Source organism: Tamandua tetradactyla, chromosome 5 (assembly GCF_023851605.1).
Source record: "Tamandua tetradactyla isolate mTamTet1 chromosome 5, mTamTet1.pri, whole genome shotgun sequence".
In the NCBI taxonomy this organism is placed as follows: domain Eukaryota; kingdom Metazoa; phylum Chordata; class Mammalia; order Pilosa; family Myrmecophagidae; genus Tamandua; species Tamandua tetradactyla.
This window is the reverse complement of record NC_135331.1, coordinates 143351700-143371686: the sequence shown is the minus strand read 5'-3', so window position 1 is coordinate 143371686 and position 19987 is coordinate 143351700. Positions and strand designations below refer to the sequence as shown.

The 19987-nt window shown below is 37.2% G+C and overlaps 1 non-coding gene across 1 annotated transcript; it reads left to right on the top strand.

Annotated features, from left to right (window-relative positions):
- Positions 1 to 3944: 3944 nt before the first annotated feature.
- Positions 3945 to 4015, top strand: TRNAS-GCU (transfer RNA serine (anticodon GCU)). The gene has a single exon. It is a non-coding gene; the product is annotated as a tRNA-Ser (tRNA).
- The last annotated feature ends 15972 nt before the right edge of the window (positions 4016 to 19987 follow it).

Here is a 19987-nt window from a genome sequence, read left to right as displayed (position 1 = left end):
GGTGGAATAGAAATAATGCTTCTGCTAAGCAAGTCTGGAAGGAGAGAGTCAAGAGTTAAAGGCCTTGGGATTCTCAAGGTACAAATAAAAGATTCAGGCTCTATATCCTAGCATTACACCACGATTTGAAGTACCTGGTATGGACTTACTTTGGGCAGAGTTAATTCTCAAATCACTCTGGGTATTGGAATGGAAATGTGCCCAGGCATATCAGGAACTTTTTCTGTTGGGTAAGCTGCCATTTAAAGGTGATCCACTTCTAGACACGTAAAGCAAGTCACTTGCTTCAGGGAAGTTCACTTAAAAGACCATTCTTTTATTGTGACATATATCATACATGAGAATATTTGTGTATATATATATATATATTATATATACACATGCATACATATGCTTTAAGAAGACAGTACAGTGAAATATTCATATGCCACCAGATTTAAAAAAATAGAATATGAACAATATCTTTGAAGCCCCAAGTGTATGCTCCCCACTGATATTCCCCTTCCATCACTCTCTGCTAGCCCTGAGGTAATCAAAATTCTGTATGTTTAATTAATTTTCTCTTGCTTTTGGATATAGTTTAACCACATATGCACATATCTCAACACAATATGTTGTTTGATTTTTCCTGTTTTTGCACTTTATATGAATGAGTCACCCAGTATGCTTAAATGACTTGCTTTTTCACTCAACATTCTGATATTTAACTATGACGATTTGTATAGCTGTAGTTCATATTTTCATTGCTGTTTAGTAGTCCATTTATGATGATAGCATAATTTGTTTATCCATCCTACTGTTGACGAGCATTTTGTGCTTTTATAAATAGTACTGTTTGAAATTCTTCTATGTGGCACCTGGTATGCAATACCTGGCATGCAAGAATTTTCTAGGGAATATACTGTAAAAGTAATTAAGCCTATTTATATATATATTCTGGCTCTGTTTCCCATAAATATTTGTGCCAGTTTGAAAGGATATATGTATCCTAGAAAAAGCCATCCTTTAATCCTAATCCCATTTTGTAAAGGCAGCTGTTTCTTTTAATACCTATTCAGTACTGCATGTTGGAAACTTTCATTAGATTATCTCCATGGAGATGTGACTCACCCAAGAGTGGGTGTTAAACTGAATTAAGTGGAGATGTGTCTCCACCCATTCTAGTTAGGTCTTGATTGCTTTACTGGAATCTTATAAAAGAGAAAGCATTTTGGAGAAAGAGGGAGATTCCGAGGCAATAGAGAAGGACAACAGAACGCCACAGAACCATGAAGCAGAAAGTCCACCAGCCAGTGACTTTTGAAGATGAAGAAGGAAAATGCCTCCCAGGGAGCTGGAGAGGAAGTTAGCAGATGACACCATGTTCACCATGTGCCTTTCCACTTGAGAGAGAAACCCTGAACTTCATCGGCCTTCTTGAATCAAGGTATTTTTCCCTGGATGCCTTAGATTGGACATTTCTACAGAATAGTTTTAATTTGGACAATTTCATAGCCTTAGAACTATAAATTACCAACTTATTAAATTCCCATTTTTAAAAGCTGTTCCATTTCTGGTATATTGCATTCTGGCTGCTAGCAAACCAGAACAAGGCTTATGTTAGGATTGCACTTCACTGCCCAGTTAATTTAGGTGTGGCCATGGACAAATAAAATGCAAGCTGAAGCGATATATGACATTTCTGGGTAGAAGCTTTAAGAGCTAATACATGCAACATCTCCCCTCCCCCCTTCTATTGTGTTTGGCACTTGTCAGCATAGCTGCTGTTACATCACCCTCAGTCTCCAAGTGAAAGTGACAATAACATAGAGTTGGGACACTAGTCAACTCACATATAGCATAAGTGAGACAGAAAACTTTGTTCTGGTCAAGAGAAACTAGCATTACCTAGCTAGAAATTGGTACCAGTAATAGAAGTGTATGGTCAACTTTAATAGATAATGCCAGGCTTCAGAAGAGTCTGAACCAATTTATATACTGCTAAACAGAAGTGGTTGAGAGTTCCTATTACTTCACATCCTTCCCAAAAGTTGTTATTTTCTGATGGTCATTTTCCTAATCTGACTGGTAGGAAAAGATATCTTGTTGTTTTGATTTATATTTTCCTGATATTAGTTGTCTTGGTTTGCTAAAGCTTCCAGAATGCCATAGACCAGAAATAGATTGGCTTCTATAAAAAGGATTTATTATATTATAAGTTACAATTCTAAGGCCATGAAAATGTCCAAATTAAGGCATTAACAAGAGGATACCTTCACTCAAGAAAGACTGAGCATGTCTGGGGCTTCTCTGTCAAATGGGAAAGCACATGGTGATGTCTGCCTTCCTTCTCTCAGCTTCTGGTTTTAAATGGCTCTCTTAGCTTTTGGCATTGCGTGGGGCATTTACTTCTGCATCTCCAAACTTCTGTGTCTTGGTTTCATCATCTGCTCTCTGATCAGCTCTAAACCCTCTCTCATAAAGGGCTCCAGGAAAGAATCAAGACCCACCTTGAATGGGCAGGTTCCATGAAAAAAAATCTAATCAAAAGGCCCCACCCAACAATAGGCCTGCACCCGCAAGTCTGGATTAAAAGAGCATGGCTTTTCTGGGACCAAAAAACAGTTTCAAACTAGCACATTAGTGATACATTTTTTTCTCATGCTTTTATTGGGAATTCAGGCTTTTTTGCTAGGGAATGTCCATTTATAACTTATGCTTACATTTCTATTGAGTTATTTTCTGCATTTCTCTGTTTATTCTTTACTTATTGATTCATATAAATTCTTTAGATCTGCTGTCTGTGCCTTCTTATTCCCTCTTCCTGTCTTATTTTTCTCCTTAGTCTTAGTTGCCATCTTATATAATATTTATTTACTTGTTGAGTCATTACTACCCATCTCCCTAAAATCAGAATGTAGGCATCATGAGGTCAGGGACTCTTTTATTCACTGGTAAATTTCCAGTGCCTAGAGAAATGTTCTGTACATAGTGCATATCAGGTAAATGTGTGTTGAATAAATGAAAACACAGTCACAACAGTTAACAATAATAACTAACCATTGGGTTTCTTGACCATGTCCAGTTTCTCCATGTAGGTAGGGTTTGTTCTGATAACTGTGGATCCTTGAACTTGATGAATTACTGGCCTGTTGAGGAGCCAACAGAAAAAGAAGCTTTCCACTTCCACAGGCAACCAATGTTCTCCACAGGGAACTGTTGCCTTTTTTCTGGGGTTGAGGCAAATGTAATATGGTTAATAAAAAGAGGGCCATATGCTTAGTTGGAGGTCCATTTGTGCAGTGAGATATTACCAAAATCTTTCAGATTATACATTTTGATTTAATTCTTAAGAAGTTCACATAGAGATTTTCACATAAACAGCATTTTTCTATTTAAAGAATAAAATGAATATAAAACTCCTATTATGGGGTATGTTATGGTCAGGTTCACGTGTCAACTTGGCCAGGTAGTGGTGACCAGTTGTCTGTTCTGGCAAGTGCTGGCCTATCTGTTGCTATGAGGACATTTCATAGACTTAAATCATGATCACACTGGTTGTATCTAGAGCTGATTGCATTTGTAATCAGCTAAGGGTGGTGTCATCTGCAATGAGTGATGCTCAGTCTAATCACTGGAAGGCTTTTAAGGAAGATTCAGAAGAGACATTCACTCTTCCTGCTTCAGGCAATGAACCTCTCCTGTGGAGTTCATCCAGACCCTTCCTTGGAGACTCAAGCTTCACAGCCTGCCCTACTGGATTTGGACTTTTTCATCCCCAAGGTTGTTCAGCCAGCTTCTCCTGAGAGTTTGTTGCAGACTTCATTGGAGTTACCAGCTTGCAGCCTACCCTATAGACCTTGAACTTTACATTCCCATGATTACATGAGACACTTGTAAATTTTATATCTATGGATATCTCCTGCTAATTCTGTGTCTCTAGAGAACCCTAGCTAAAATAGGGTGCAAGGGTAGTTCAGTGGTAGAATTTTCGCCTGCTACGTGGGAGACCCGGGTTCAATTCCTGGCCCATGCACTTCCCCAAACAAACAAACAAGCAAAACAAACAAACAAAAACAAACAAAAATTCAACAAATGGTGTTGCAATTACAGGATACTAACATGGAAAAAGAATGAAATGTGACCTCCGCCATACAGCATACAAAAAAATAAAAGGGAAAATTCTATGATGGTTCTTTTAGAAAACTACATGTATGACAGGCAAGTTTACAGAAGTTTTTCTTTTCTCTAGCCTACTTTCTAATTCAGAGATCAGTAGTTAAACCTATAGATGGCCACTTTCTCCTTCCAACTTTTTCCTGCTAACTCAGTTACCTTATATTAAGTCCAATTTTGGTCAAGTTCTCCTGAAGGATCTGATTAAACTTTATGGGTTTTAAGTGCAGACTGCCAAAGGAATTTGTTAACATCTCTATTATAACATCTGAGCCCAGCCTTTCTAGGATAAGTGTGCTACCCTGGTAAATATGGCTGAGCATGTGGTTGCAAAACAAAGAACTATAACTTTGAAGGATCAAGCAAGGTAAACCCTTCATCATATGCAATGCTGGGGAAGAAGGGATCCTCATCCTACAAATAGCCACTGTGATGGGATCCAGATCACCAAGGGCCCATCAGTGCCTAAGAAGGTTTTTTCTCAGTCTCCCTGTCCTGCCACAGTCTTAGGTAGCTGCTGTCTTGCACTTAGTAAAAGGCCTCTTGTGCCTCATGTAGCTATCTGTCATCTCTCTCATTCTTCCCTCAACCTTAGTTGCTTAGAATACTGAAGGTCCATGTGAAAAAACTGATGGGTGAATGTCGACTTGCTCTGTGGCTAGAACCTCTAATCCATCACACCAGCCCACAAGCAGTCATTAAGTTTGTAAAAGTTCAGCTGTTTTTTCTTCACTCATCTATGGCAGATTCCTTTTCTTCTGCTGCTGTGCTAGGGAGGAAAACACCCCTGGGTCTCTTCTCTTCTAGTATTAAGAATTTAGAACAATTTGCTTTAAGTTCTCAGATCTCTGAAGGTTGTGCTATGGATTTAATCATGTTCCACACAAAGACATGTTCATGGACTAACCCCCAGTCCTATAGATGTGAACTCATTTGTAAACAGGAACTTCAAAGATCCTATTAAGATGAGGTCAAACAGAATCAGCATGGGTCTTAAGTCAGTATCACTGGAGGGCTTATAAGTGCTTATAAGTCCAATTGAGGAGGAAACAGAAAGAGACAGATCACCACCTGACAGGTAGAGACTGAGTTAAAAATTATCATCAAACCACCACCAGAACACCACAGGCTTCAGAGAGAAAGTATGACCTGCCAATACCTTGATTTTGGAGTACTATCCTCCAAAGCTATGAGACAATAAATTCCTGCTGTTCATGCCAACCAGCCTGTAGTTCTTGTTATAGCAGCCTTGGAAAACTAGGGCAGGATTTTGTTGTGTTGTTATAAAAATTATGATCATGTTTTATGTTTTTAAGTTATGATCACAGTTATGGTTATGCTTGTTCTGATGGGAATGTCCATCTCCATTGAGTTTCTAACTGGAAACAGAATTTCTGAGCTAGATATAATAAATAAAAACTTATAAATACTTCAAGAAAATATTATTCTTATCCTATAAACATTCTTAAAATGAGAAAAATCACATATCATAACTTTTCTAGGCACATGGAAAGTCAAAGGATAAAATAAAATATGAGAATTAACAGCTTTCAAGCTCTCAGCTGGTGCATTTATTTTATCATTCCAAATTGAGCAGTTACAAAGATTCATTTTAAAATATAGTTCATTTTTTAATTCTTTGCAGATATGATACAAATATCATGTATAATTTTTATTAAAAATATGAAGTCAGAAAGTTTCTATATCCTGCTACACATAACAGTTAGTGTAAATCTTGTTTTAGTTACAGGAAAAGATGTAATAATTTTCAATGGCATTTTTATAATTTCCCTAGGATTGTTTTTTTAATAATATAGTCTAGATTAGTTTGAGCTCTTACATAGTCTCTCAATATTTGCTATACATAATAAGTGCAACAAAACCTTCAGTTTGTAACTAAACATTTAAGAAACCCTAAACTTTAAATTCATTGCCTAATTTTGGTATAGAATGCTCTGCTCATTCCCAAAATATCAAATGGAAACATACATATATATATATAATATTGTATAGTGTAAAGTAAAATATAAATATATGTATAATATAGTATAATGGATAATATAAATGAATGTAGAATCATAGAATTAGAAAAGATCTTAGGATACATCTGGTCCAAAAATTTCATTTTACAGAAGAAACTGAAACCTATCTAGTATAAGAGATATGTCTAACATTACATAGCTAGTTGGTGAGAAAGCCAAGACTAGAATCCAAGTGGATTCTAAAATAAGTTCTTGTCTTTTTCAATGAGCCACCTTTCACAGTGCTAGCAAAAAGATTCTTTGGTTTTTAATGGAAATTGACACTAATGATATTTGAAGACTCCATAGGTTTTAACAGGAGGGACAGAAGGACAAAGTGTTGACCTATTAGGGTTGCATTTGAGTTTGCAGCACAACTCATGGTCTTTTTCTCTAAGGAACTTACTTCACCCCAACTAGAAGGCTATGCTCCAATAGTCATTACACCAAGCAAGTTCATTGTATCTGGGTGGACATCTCATATAGGTTTTCAGTGGTGGGGGGCAAAGGATTGGGGAATTAATGCCTAATAGGTGTAGGGCTTCTCTTTGGGGAGATGGGAAAGTTTTAGTAATGGAATGTTATAAAGGTACCACAATAAAGTGAATGTGATTTATCCCTTTGAATGGTATGCTTGGAGTGGTTGAGTTGGGAAAATTTGTATTATAGTTCAATTAAAGAGACAATGACAATTAAATGCAATACATGATCCTGGATGGGATCCAGCAAGGGAGGAGAACAGGCTTGAAGGGACAATATTGGTACATATGAAAAATTGGAATATAGACTGTAAGCTTTAATGTTAAATTACTCGAACTTCATAACTGCATTAAGGTGGTAACATAAGTTAATATTCTTGTTCTTAAGAAATGTACATGACAATATTCAAGGAGCATATATATACAACCTACATTCAAACATTCTGAAAATGGTTTGATAAGTAAAGGATAGATGGATGGATGGATAAATAGATGGATAGATAGAACAATATGGCAAGTGTAGTGAAATATTAAAATTGGTGGATCTGGGGTATGAGAGGAATAGGGGTATGTTGGAGTTTTCTATATGGGGTTTGCATTTTTTGTAACTGTCCAGTATGTTTGAAAGTATTTCAAAATAAAAGCTTTAAATAAACACACAAGATACCCCCATTTTACACCCATTAGAATGTCTACTATTAAAAAAACGAAAACAAGTGTTGTAAAGGATGCGGAGAAAAAGGAATACTCATTCATTGTTGGTGGGAATGTAAAATGATGCAGCCTCTGGGGAAATCATTTTGATGGCCCTTCAGAAATTTAAATATAGAATTACCCTATGACCTAGAAAACCCACTTCTATATATGCATATCCCAAAGAATTGTAATCAGGTACTTGAACAGATATTTGCACAATGATGTTCATGGTAGCACTATTCACAATTGTCAAAAGATGGAAGCAACCCAAGTGTCCATCAAGCAATTAATGGATAAATAAAAATGTGGCATATATGTTCGTTGGAATATTATTCAGTCATGAAAATTGAAGTTCTGATATATGTGACAACATGGATGAACTTGAAGATATCATGTTCAGTAAAATAAGCAAGACAAAAAGGGACAAATATTACATGATCTCACTGATATGAAATTATCAGAATAAACAAATTCATGAAGACTAGAATACAGGTTATTGGGGTGTGGGTTAGGGATAAGGAATGGGAAAGTAATGCTTAATTGGTACAGTTTCCCTTAGGGGTGATAGAAAAGATTTCGTTATGGATGATGGTAATGGTAGAACAACAATGTTAATGTAACTAACACCACTGAATTGCATATTTGAATGCAGTTAAAGGGAAAGTTTAGGCTGTATATATGTTATTGAATAAATTTTTTAAAAAATGGAGGATGTTACAACACAAGCAGCGAACCCTAATGTACACTATGGACTATAGTTAATAGTATAATTATGATAATGTTTCATCAATTGTAACAAAGATACTATACTAATATAAAGTGTTAATCATAGAGAAAACTGTGTGTATGAGGGGGTTATATGGGAACTTTGTATTTTCAAAAGTATTTTTATTGAGAAGAATCCACACATGTACAGTCCAACCATCGTATACAATCAGTGGCTCACAATATCACCAAGTAGTTGTACATTCATCACCATGATCATTTTTAGAACATTTGCATCACTCCAGAAAAAGAAGTAAAATGAAAAAGAACTCATACTTTCCATTCCCCTTACTCCTTCCTCCCATTGACCCCAGTATTTCACTCTACCCAATTTTTACCCTTTATCTCCCCCTTTATTTATTTTTATCCTTTTTTTTTTTAACTCATCTGTCCATACCCTGGAGAAAAGGACCATCAGACACAAGGTTTTCACAATCACACATTCACATTGTAAAAGTTATATAGTTATACAGTCATCTCCAAGAATAAGAGCTACTGGAACATAGTTCAGCAGTTTCAGGTACTTCCATCTAGCCACTCCAATAGATGATAAACTAAAAAGGGATATCTGTATAATGTATAAGAACAACCTCCAGGATATCTTCCTGACTCTATTTGAAATCTCTCATCTACTGAGACTTTGTCTCACTCCTCTCTTCCCCATTTTGGTCAAGAAGGCTTTCTCATGTCCATGATGCCGGGTCCTGCCTTATCCCCAGGAGTCATGGCTCACTTAGAAGGGAGGGCTGAGTTCAACTGCCAAGATGGCTTAAAGAAAGAGGCCACATCTAAGCAACAGAAGAGGCTCTCCAGCAACGACTCTTAGGCATAATCATCAGTAGGCTTAGCCTCTCCTTTTCAGGAATAGGGAACTCTGTATTTTCTATATGTTTTTTCTGTAAGACTATACTTTCTCTATTAAAAAAAAAATTCTGACCTTTAACTTCAAACCATGTTTTAACAAGTTATTTTTATATATAAGAGCCTAAACTATATTTACATAATTTAAAAATTCTAGGATGATGTTTTAAATAGTGAATGTGTTCCTAAACATTGAATATAATTTTAAATATGTTCACATTAAATGTACACAAATATAATAAGTAAACAGGATAATTATATAATTATACACACACACACTAAAGTGGTTATCTTTAGTTCACCCTGGCACTTTTTCCAATTTTTCTAGAATAAACATTTACTAGTTAGTGTAATAAGATTATTTTAAAATTATGCTTTTAGAATAATAATAACAATAGAAAATGCTTATAATATACAATCGAAATGCTCACAAAGAAAATAGAGAGAAGAAAGAGAAAAGGGAAAAAGGGCTGTTTGTTACTCTGGGAGATTCTGATTGTGTTGGTTTTCCTTGGCTGCTTAAGCAAATACCATGCAAATGGATGACTTAAACATTGGAAATTTAAAGCCTTACACTTTTGAGGCCAGATAAAAGTCCAAATCAATGCACCTTCAAAGCTTTCTCCCTGAAGACTGTGGTGTTCTGCGGCTGACTGCCAGCAATCCTTTGTCCTTGGCTCCTCTGTCACCTGGCAATGCACATGGTGGTATCTCATAGTCTCTCAATTCTCTTCCAGGTTCCATTGAATTTCAGCTTCTTATTTCTCATGGCTTTCTCTCTGTGTTTGTTTCACTCTGATTATAAGGGACTTCAATAATAAGATTAAGACCTTTGCTAACTGAAGTGCGCCACACTTCAACTGAGATAACCTCATCAGAAGGTCCTACTTACAATGGATTCACACACACAGGAATGGACTAAGTTTAAGAACATGTTTATCAGGGGTACATAGCTCTCAAACCACCACATTGATTTATACTTTTCTGTGAAAGACAATTGTGGAAAAGAAAACATTACTAAAAAATATATATATATTAAAGCAAATAACAAAATGGAGCATGAGTTTACAGAGCATTTTCATTTAAGCCTCATGACTCCAGCTCTTGCCAGCACCTTGTGTGGCCTCCTTACAGAATCATGTACCTGTCCTCTGGAATACTGCTGCCATCCAGGAAAGGAGTTGGAATTGTGTCCTTTGGGCTATCATAGTCTCTTAGTAATCCATGTTTAAGACAGTCAATTTATGTATCTTAAAAAGAATCTTATATTTTATTCACAGGGCTTTTCAAATGTTCTATTCAAATCTATAAAAAGTATTAATTAAAAAGTATTCACTGAACATAGAAATATTTCCTTAATATACTGTTCCATATAAAAGGCAGATGGCAAAGCAGCATGTATAATATAAACCTTTCTACATAAAATTATCTTTCTGTGGAACCGGAAAGCCATATGGTGGTATGCACAAAAGAGAGGGCTGGAATAATGTTCACTGAGACGTTGATAGTGATTATTTCTGGAAGGTAGGATTTTCTGAGATGTTTGCCTTTATTTTTATACCTTTTAAAATTTTGTTTGAACTTTTATAAGCAGAAAAATTAAATAAAGAGCTAAATGAAGGCCTTCGTTAAAACTTTTTTAATCATTCAGTTTGGGAATAGACCTGGCTCTCTCTTTAAAAGGAGTCATTGATATAAGAGATCAGAGGAGCTGGTGCAACCTTTAACATTCAATGAAGAGATGTAAGTAATTGGTGGAAATTGGGAATAACAGCTTTAAGGAGCAAAGGGTTCTCTCACAGGAGGAGAAACCTTTCTAGGAGGATTAGGGGAGGTTCTAAAGCTTCCACAGGTAAAGTTTGACTTATGAGACAGAAGATGCAGAAACCAGAAACGCTAAGAGTTGATAGGGTATATAGAAGAAAACAGGTTGAACAGGGGGTCATCATAACCCTGAGGATTTGGGCTTGGTGTGGTCTAAATCCCAAGTTAACACAAGAACATAGTTCTCTGCAGCCAAGCAGCAGACAAGCCTAAAGTCTTCAGAGAATCAAATAAGAGGAAGGAATCTTAGAAGTGATGTGCAAAACCTTTTCCAGGATTGTGATCTTCTTAACATTATGTATCTATCTGGTCAGTGGTCATTCACTCACTGATTGAATGACTCAGGGCATGAGAAATTCACCATCCCACAAATATATATTCATGAGATTTTCATATAACACATATTTTTTAGAAGTTCATCCTTTATTTAATCTGTTCCCTGTTCCTACAACTCTCTGCCCCTTGATCTGGGAGAAAACAGCATCCTTTTTTGATGAGAGTCTTTGAGGCATTTCTAAACATACGCCATGATCCTATACCTCCTTTTCCAATCAGTCTTTCATTTTCCACCTTAAATACTCAAAGCCTCTTCAATGGGCATAAATCCCCTGAACATAATTCAGTACAGAAGAGTGAGACTAGCACTCCCTTTTTATTTTCTGGACCTTAAACTCCAACTAATTCACTAAAATCACAACTTTTTTGGGGGAGGGCTAGCTTAATGGAAGACAGCATCTTCACTTGGCTGATCATTTACACCGATCTTTCATCAACTAATGCAAAGGAAATTTTGTTGACATGTGATATTATTTTGCCACGTATGTCCTGCAAGTATATGGACAGTGTTTATTTATCTATTAATTTTTATATCTATTAAATATTCATATTAGAGCCAGATGTCATTCTCTAAATACTGGCTTGTCATCTGATGTTTCCTATATTCCCAAGTTTTGCAATATCTTCAAATTTATTAAGTACCCTCTCCATCTTCATCCCATTCATTGATGAATGACCTTATCTTAATTATTCCAAATTCTCTCCCATCCTTCAATCCTTTTGGAATCTACTTAGATTTATTTGCTATTTGCCATATGTATTTATGGATCTATTCACCACCTTTCCCTGTGCTTTGGGAAGCTGCCCTGCATGGACAGGTTCTCTGGAATTCTGGCCTTTGCATGGTTTGGCCACTGAGTGACAGCAGCTGAAAATCAGAGGGTGAGAAGAGAGTAGGGTGAAAGCATATAATCTCTTGCTCCTTCTCTGCGAGCTTGCTGTGGTTTGGCTCTTTTACTCTATCAGCTCCCTCCCTTCAGGCAGCCCTCTTTCTAGCAGCCTTCTCTGCATCCTGCTTACCTCCCCTTCTCTTCCCCCTTAAAGCCCCAGTGGCAACAACTTCCTGATGCTGCTACCCCTAGTTGCTGCATCTCCTGTTGGTTTCCCTAAACATGCTCCACTCTAGCTTTGCAAATTTTCTCTTTATTAAACCTTCCTCAATTACCTTGTTTGAATGTTCATTCCTACTGAGATCCTGACTGATACACTACCAATTGTAATATCAGACAGCTTGCAGTTCTTGATATCTTTCTTCCTGAAAATATCCTGAAACAAATCTTATGAAAAACAAATCAAGATACAAAAGGTTTAAAGCATTCCTTATAATTTGTGGTAAAAATTGCCTTATCTATAAAAGGAAATAGGGCTAACCCCACACCATTTGTTCTTTGTTATAAAACATTAAAATATTCTCCAACATTAAAATGAAAATGTGCCATGTCACAACCAATAAAAGTTAAAAGATCATGAGAAAGTTCCACATTTTTTATAGTTTTTTTGCTTGAAATATTTTTTCTAAGTACAGTGTTGTTTATGTGCACGAAAGAATACTGATAAAATACAAGAAATAAAAAATGAAGAAATAAAAACCATCTAAATTTTTGTAATCCAGAAATGGCAATACACATTTCTTTTATTTTTATTTGCATGTTATCTAACTGGACTCATTCTATACACAGTTTCATACCTTACCTTCTTAGAAATGTATATTATGTGTTAACAGTAACATGGAGATGCCTGTGATGACCTTTAGCTGCCGGAAATGTAGCTGTTGGGATCTCCATACCACAATTCAATCACAGCATTTACTTGGTGACAGCATGCCTGAATCATGGTCTCTAGAGGGAAATTGGACTCTCTAGACCAGTGCTCCTTAAACCCTTATACACACAAGATATATCTGGGGGCTCCTATTAATATGCAGATTCTGATTCAGGAGACCTGGGGCAGGGCCTGAGAGTTCACATTTCTAACGTGCTCCTGGGTAATGTCTATGCTACTTGTCTACAGATCACACTTTGAAGAGTAAGAATTATTAGTTAAGTAATAATGCAATTCATATGCACAATAACGTGTGAGAAGGACAAATCTAGAGCATTGGTTCTCAATCCTACACGCAAATTTGAATTGCGTAGTGAACTTTGGAAAAATAACACCTATGGATCCCTGGGCTCTTAAAAACACAAGATTATCCTGATGCACAGGAAAGGTTAAGAACTACTGCTCTAGAGTGCCAAGCTCAAGGCACAGCATGATGGCAAATGTTGCAATTATGACTAAATCACATTGCCTTTGTTTAGAATTTAAATTAGAAAGAAAACAAAACAGCCACAACAGAACAAAACAGAAACCTGACCATTGTGGCAGAGGGCTGGTGCCACAGCTGAGAAACCACAAATCAAGATCCTGATATGAAGCACACAGGGATTTGAATTAAATTGAACCACCTGAACCCAAAAATTGCTTTGGAAATCTCATCATCATAGTTTATTTACCCCAAATGATTTTCAAGGCTTCAGTTTAAGTCCTAGTTGATTAACTAGGACTGCCAGAGTATTCTGTTAAAACAGAGCCTGGGAGGCCATCCGTCAGTAAAATGTGCACACAATCTTTGTAGGCATGGAATTGAGAAAGTAATCCATTTTTCTTAGTATTGGCTCTATTACTTCAGTTTGCATCTAATTTTAGCTAGACAACTTTGTAAACAATCAACGGCTGAAAAGTGTCAGTGCTTACAGAGTCCTGACTTTAAAATACCATCAATGCCTTCAATTATATAATTTCCTTCACCATCTGGACAGAACAGAAAATTGGACAGGGATGGCTGCTGCTTGAATTTCGTAGAACAACAGAAAGATGCACTGAAGTTTGGGAAAGTACAATTCTTTGGTATGACAAGATGGCACAAAGCATATGCAGAGACTGTTTGATCCACCTTGCTGTAGATTTCTCGATCTGCTCTCACCGCCTCCTGGACATGACTGCCTCATACTGTACAATGAAAGCACATGAGAGGCCCATGAAGGAACTGTATGCTGGCCTTCACTTCTGCATAATATGCATTCCCCTATTCTACCATACAGAGACCATTGGGCAGGGTTGACTCCTTGTAAGTAGATGAAATTCAAACATCACAACACAGGAATGATAGAATGGACAAAGAATGTAAAGGTCTGTATCTGACCTAGATCTACGGCTTGATTTGAAGCCATCAACATTTCAAAATGGGACTTAGTTTCCCCATCTGCAAAATGGACAAAACAGTCTCTAGGGCCCTTTTGATTCTAATATGATATGAGTTCTGTGCCGGTTTGAAAGTATTTTGTACCCCAGAAACGTCATGTTTTAATCGTAATCCAATCTTGTGGAGGTAGCTGTTCTTTTAATCCTAGTACAATACTGTCGGTTGGAAACTTTGATTAGATTTTCTCCACAGAGATGTGACACATTCAATTATGTGTGTGACCTTTGATCAGTAGGAGATGTGACTCCACCCATTCCAGGTAGGTCTTCATTAGTTTACTGGAATCCTTTAAAAGAGGAAACATTTTGGAAAGATCCACAAATGTTAGAAACCCCAAAGCTGACGGAAACTTCAGAGAAGAGTGACGCCAACACTTGGAGAACAGAGATATGGATGTTTGGAGATGCCTGGAGCACAGCAGATGCCATCATGAGATGTTAAGCAAGCCAGAACCTAGAGAGAGCCAAGGGAAGCCAAGAGACAAAAACCAGCCCTGGAGAAGCGAAGTGAGGAACCCCCACAGGAGCAGAGGCTGAAAGCAACAGAGCCCAGAAGCAAGGGATCAGCAAATGTCAGCTAGGTAACTTCCCAGCTGACAGAGGGGTTCTTGACTCATTGGCCTTCCTTGAATTAAGGTATCTCTCTCAGGATGCCTTAGTTTGGGCAATTTTATAGGCTTAGAACCATAAACTTAGAACTTATTAAATTATCTTTTTTTAAAGCCATCCCAGTTCTGGTATATCACATTCTGGCAGTTTGCAAACTAACACAAGTTCTAATATAATGGTAATGATAATAATAGCTAAAATTTGCCGGGTCCTTCTTAAGTGCCAAAAACTATTCCAAATACTTTATCTGTATTGACTCATTCAATCCTTTTTTTTTTTTTTTTTTGTAGATACCATTTTATTCCAATTTTACAAGTGAGAAAACGGAGAGTTTAGATGGCTTACCCAAAATCACTCAACTTATAGGGGGTATTTTAGTTTGCTAGCTGCTAGAATGCAATATACCAGAAACAGAATGGCTTTTAAAAAGGGAAATTTAATAAGTTGCTAGTTTACAGTTCTAAGGCCAAGAAAATGTCCCAATTAAAAAAAGTCTATAAAAATGTCCAGTTTAAGGCATCCAGGGAAAGATACCTTGGTTCAAGAAAACGGATGAAGTTCAGGGTTTCTCTCTCAAATGGAAAGGCACATGGCGAACATGGTCAGAGTTTCTCTCTCTTCTGGAAAGACACATGGTGAACACAGTCAGGGTTTCTCCCTCGGCTGGAAGGGCACATGGTGAACATGGCATCATCTGCTAACATCCTCCCCAGCTCCCCAGGAGTCATTTTCCTTCTTCATCTCCAAACGTCGCTGGCTTGTGGACTCTCTGCTTTGTGGTGCTGTGGTGTTCTCTGCTCTCTCAGATTCTCAAGCTTTCTCCAAAATATTTCCTCTTTTGTAGGATTCCAGTAAAGTAATCAAGACCCACCTAGAATGAGTGGAGACATATCTCCACCTAATCTTTTTTTAACAACCACTCTTGATTGAGTCACATCTCCAGGGAGACAATCTAATTAAAATTTCCAACATACAGTACTGAATAGGGATTAGAAGAAACTGTTGCTCCCATAAGGTTGATTAAGATTAAAATATGGCTTTTCTAGGGTACATAAACCTTTACAAACCAGCACAGTGGGTAAAGACAAGAGTTTAGCCCAATAATCCAGCTTCATAACGTGTGCTCTAAACTAATGAAATCAACTTTCTCATGTTGATATTTACATTTACTCTTCATTGAATATGTCATGGATATTTGAGAAAAAATTCATCTATAATTACAGAAACTTCTGGAAGTATGACTCTTAAATGGCACTGGCCTAAGTGACCAAGGAAAGAGATAGAATTCAGCAAGGTCATCAGCAAAATTACTCAATAAAATCATTCTCTGTTTCCTAAATTCCCAATCTGCCCAGCTTTTCTACTCAAGAACTCCCACACAAGCTGCTGTTTGACTTCACCAAACTCTTCTTTGACCACCCTCTTATAATTTCCATTTTCAAAAAGCAGCTTTCTCTCTTCACTATATTTCCTTTCCAATACAGATTTCATGCTCTATTACATCAACTATTGTTTTACTAGTTCCTTATCTTCATTTTCTTTCCAGTGACTCACCTGGTAAAAATCCTAATGCTGGATGAATTCATGTGCTAATTATCTGAACCCACACCAGACTGCTGGAGAAAAAAATCACACCATCTCCCAGATGGATTCCACTGGAAAACCACAAGCTCCTACTTGACTTTGAGCCCTTTGTGCCACCAGCAAGACTTCTACCTCTGCCTGGTCAACTATCTCCCAATGCTACTTGAGACTATTTCTGGCCTTCTTCACACATCAAAACTTCAGTCCTGTCACCTTGCCCTCATTCACAGAGATGGCCTGTGCTCCTCAATTTCAGAGAAAGCAGTCTCCATTAGATAGTACTCCTCTATAGTCCTCGACTAAACCTGCATATTTACTTCTATCCTTACCTATCCGTATCTCCTTCCTTCCCATTCAAAAAGAATCTCTCTCCCTAACATTAATCTTCAACTGTGCCCTGAATTTTACATCCTCTCACTTTCTTAATGACTGGTTTCTCAGTGAGTTTCCCCTGTATCTTCTACCTCTAATTCTCTAGTGTCTCCTTCTCATCAGCATGTAAGCATGCTCAATTACTCTCATTTCAATAGCACACATATATTTATGGATATATAAATGTTCTTTCCACACCCCCACTAACTATCCCTCTCATTCATAACTAAATATCTGTCCTCACTTATCTCCACATTCTTATTCCCTACCTATTCCTGCCTACTGCAAAATGACTTTTGTTCTCCTTTATTTGATTTCTCAGCAGCAGTTGATGTTGGAGACGACTGAATCCTCCCCCAAATACTTTTTATTTTCATGAGTTTCTATGTTACCGCCTGTGTGGTGGCTTAGAACTACGTACCCCAGAAAAACATGTTCTTAATATTAATCCATTCCCATGGGTGTGAACCCATTCTAAGTAGCACCTTTTGATAAAGTTATTTCCTTAAGTGTGGCCCAACTCAATCAGAATGGGTCTTCTCCTATTACTGAAGGCTTTATAGGGAAGCAACAGAGGGAGAAAGCCACAAGGAGCAGCCAGAAGCTTAAAATCAACAGAACCCAAAAGAAAGACAACGTCACCACCATGTATGTTACCATGTGACAGAAAAGCCAAGGGCCAAGGATCATCTGCAGCCAGCCCCAGAGCTCCAGTTTTCTGGGGAAAAGCATCATGTTGATGTCACCTTGATTTTGGACTTCTAGTATCAAAACCATGAGCCTAAAAAATTCCTGTCGTTTAAGCCAGCCCATTGCAGGGTATTTGCTTTAGCAGTCAGAAAACTAAAACTCCACCTTCTCATGTTTTTCTTCTTTCTTACCTGATCATCTTTCTCAGTCACCTTTACAGCCTTCTCTTTCTTTCTCTCTCACTTAAATGTGGTATTTTCTCAGGGTTATGGTCTCCTTATACCCTTCCCTGGGACATCCCATCCTCTCCCTTGGCTTTAATTATATGCTTATGCTGATGAACCAAAGCTACACATTTGTAGCTCAAACTTGTCTCCTGAGCTTCAAATTCACACACCCAACTATTTAGGCATTGCCACTTGAAGGTATTATTCATGTTACCAATTTAACCTGTCCAAAACCGAACTAAAATCATGATCTCCAACCTATAACTTCTGTTTTTGTTTTTGTTTCTTTTTTGTATTCCCTAATTGAATAAATAGTAATGCTAAATATCTTGGGAAGAAACCTGGTAGTAATCATTATCATGTCCTCTTTCTCAATCATCTATATCTAATCAATCATCAGGTCCCATTGAGTCTATGTCAGAGTTACTTTTCTTCAATGTCACTACCACTACTCTTTTCTGGACCACTAACATTACTACCTGGACTTCTAAAACCATTTCTTACCTGGTCTCCCTGTTTTTCATCTTGCTCTGTCATTTGTTCTCCACATAGTGGCCAGATAAGTTTTTCTAAAATATAGATTCAAAGATCTCTCTCTCCTCTTTTTTAATACTCTTTGATGTCTGCCCTTTACCTTATAAAAAATTACAAAATGCTTATCAAGGTTTCATGATCCTTTGAGACCTATCCTGGCCCACCTTTCCAGATTCATCTCTGGACATTCTCCAAATTTGGCATACTATGCGATAGCTATGTTGAACTCTTTATATCTCTGTGAATGTGCCTTGTTGTTCCTTCATCTCTAAGGTCTAAGGTTATGTTGTTACCTCTGCATAGAATATTTCTCCCACTCATTCTCACCTATATAATTCCTACATGACTTTCAGGCCTCAATTTGGAAATCAGTTCTTCTAGGTTGTTTTTCCTAATCCCCCATAATATCCTGATATGCACTGAACTTCTTCACTCAGAGAGAAAGTCTGTGAGGTCAGGACCTATTCTTGTTCTGTTCCCCCTAAAGTGCCCCAAACCTAGAACTGTCCCTGGGGTAGGTATTCAATAAAGGTTTGTTGAATGAATGAATAATACTCTTTCTTTATTATAACACTTTGCTTTTTTTGACTATTGCTAATTTAATGGAGGCAAGGATAACATGTGTCTTATTCAGGACAGTATCCCCAGGATGTAGCAAAATATCTGACAAAAATTAGGGAACTGGTATGCTTCTGTTTAATAAATGATACATGAAATAATTTGTAATTAATTTTCAAACTATCAAAAATGTATTTATAATTTTAAGCACAGTAGCAATAAAATTTGTGATATTTTCCCTCTTATACACTTGTTTAAAGTAGTACATATGATCATTGGACTTGATTTTTTTGTGACTGTGGACCATTAGTTCTTAGAAAATGCTCTTTGCCATGATTATGCTTTCACTGCTATGTGGTTCTAAAATGCCTAAAGTAATTTCCCATAGTGTCTCCACACAAACTAATTTCATCAGTTAATATCTTTATGTTATTTTGGCCAATTATTTAAAATCTTAAAATATTAAGCAATATTATTCAGTATAGCATGCTATGTTCACATCATTCTGTTTTTAAATAATTCACATTAAAATATTAATATCATCTAAACTTGTTTTTAATGTTACGCTTTCATAGAAGCCAAGGGCATAATTATCCCTTAGCTCACTTAGCACTACTCACTAAACCTCTTCTTGTGGGGAGAAGAGTAAAGTTCAAATAGAGAAACATAGAAATTGCCAGAAAAATGAGATCTCAGCATCAGAAGCTCAGCCAGGTTTTTACTTTTCTTCTGCAGGTTTCCTCCATGCCCACAACTCATTCTACACTTACTCCCTTACTGAAGCAACAGCGATTTTACAAAGGGGCTGGGGATAGGTTGTAACCTGATAGCATTTGCTAAAAACTCTCTCCACCCTTCCTGAGTACTGCTGGTGGCCGAGTCGCCTTAGAGTCCCATTATCTCAGCATCAGTCTCCTCAGAGTCCTTGTCAGATGATGCCCCTTGGGAAGCTGATCAGTTGCTAGATGCCTTGACCTTGTGGACCATCTCTGTGGTGCTCCTAGCAGCATTCTTGCAGAGAGAAAGGAGCAGC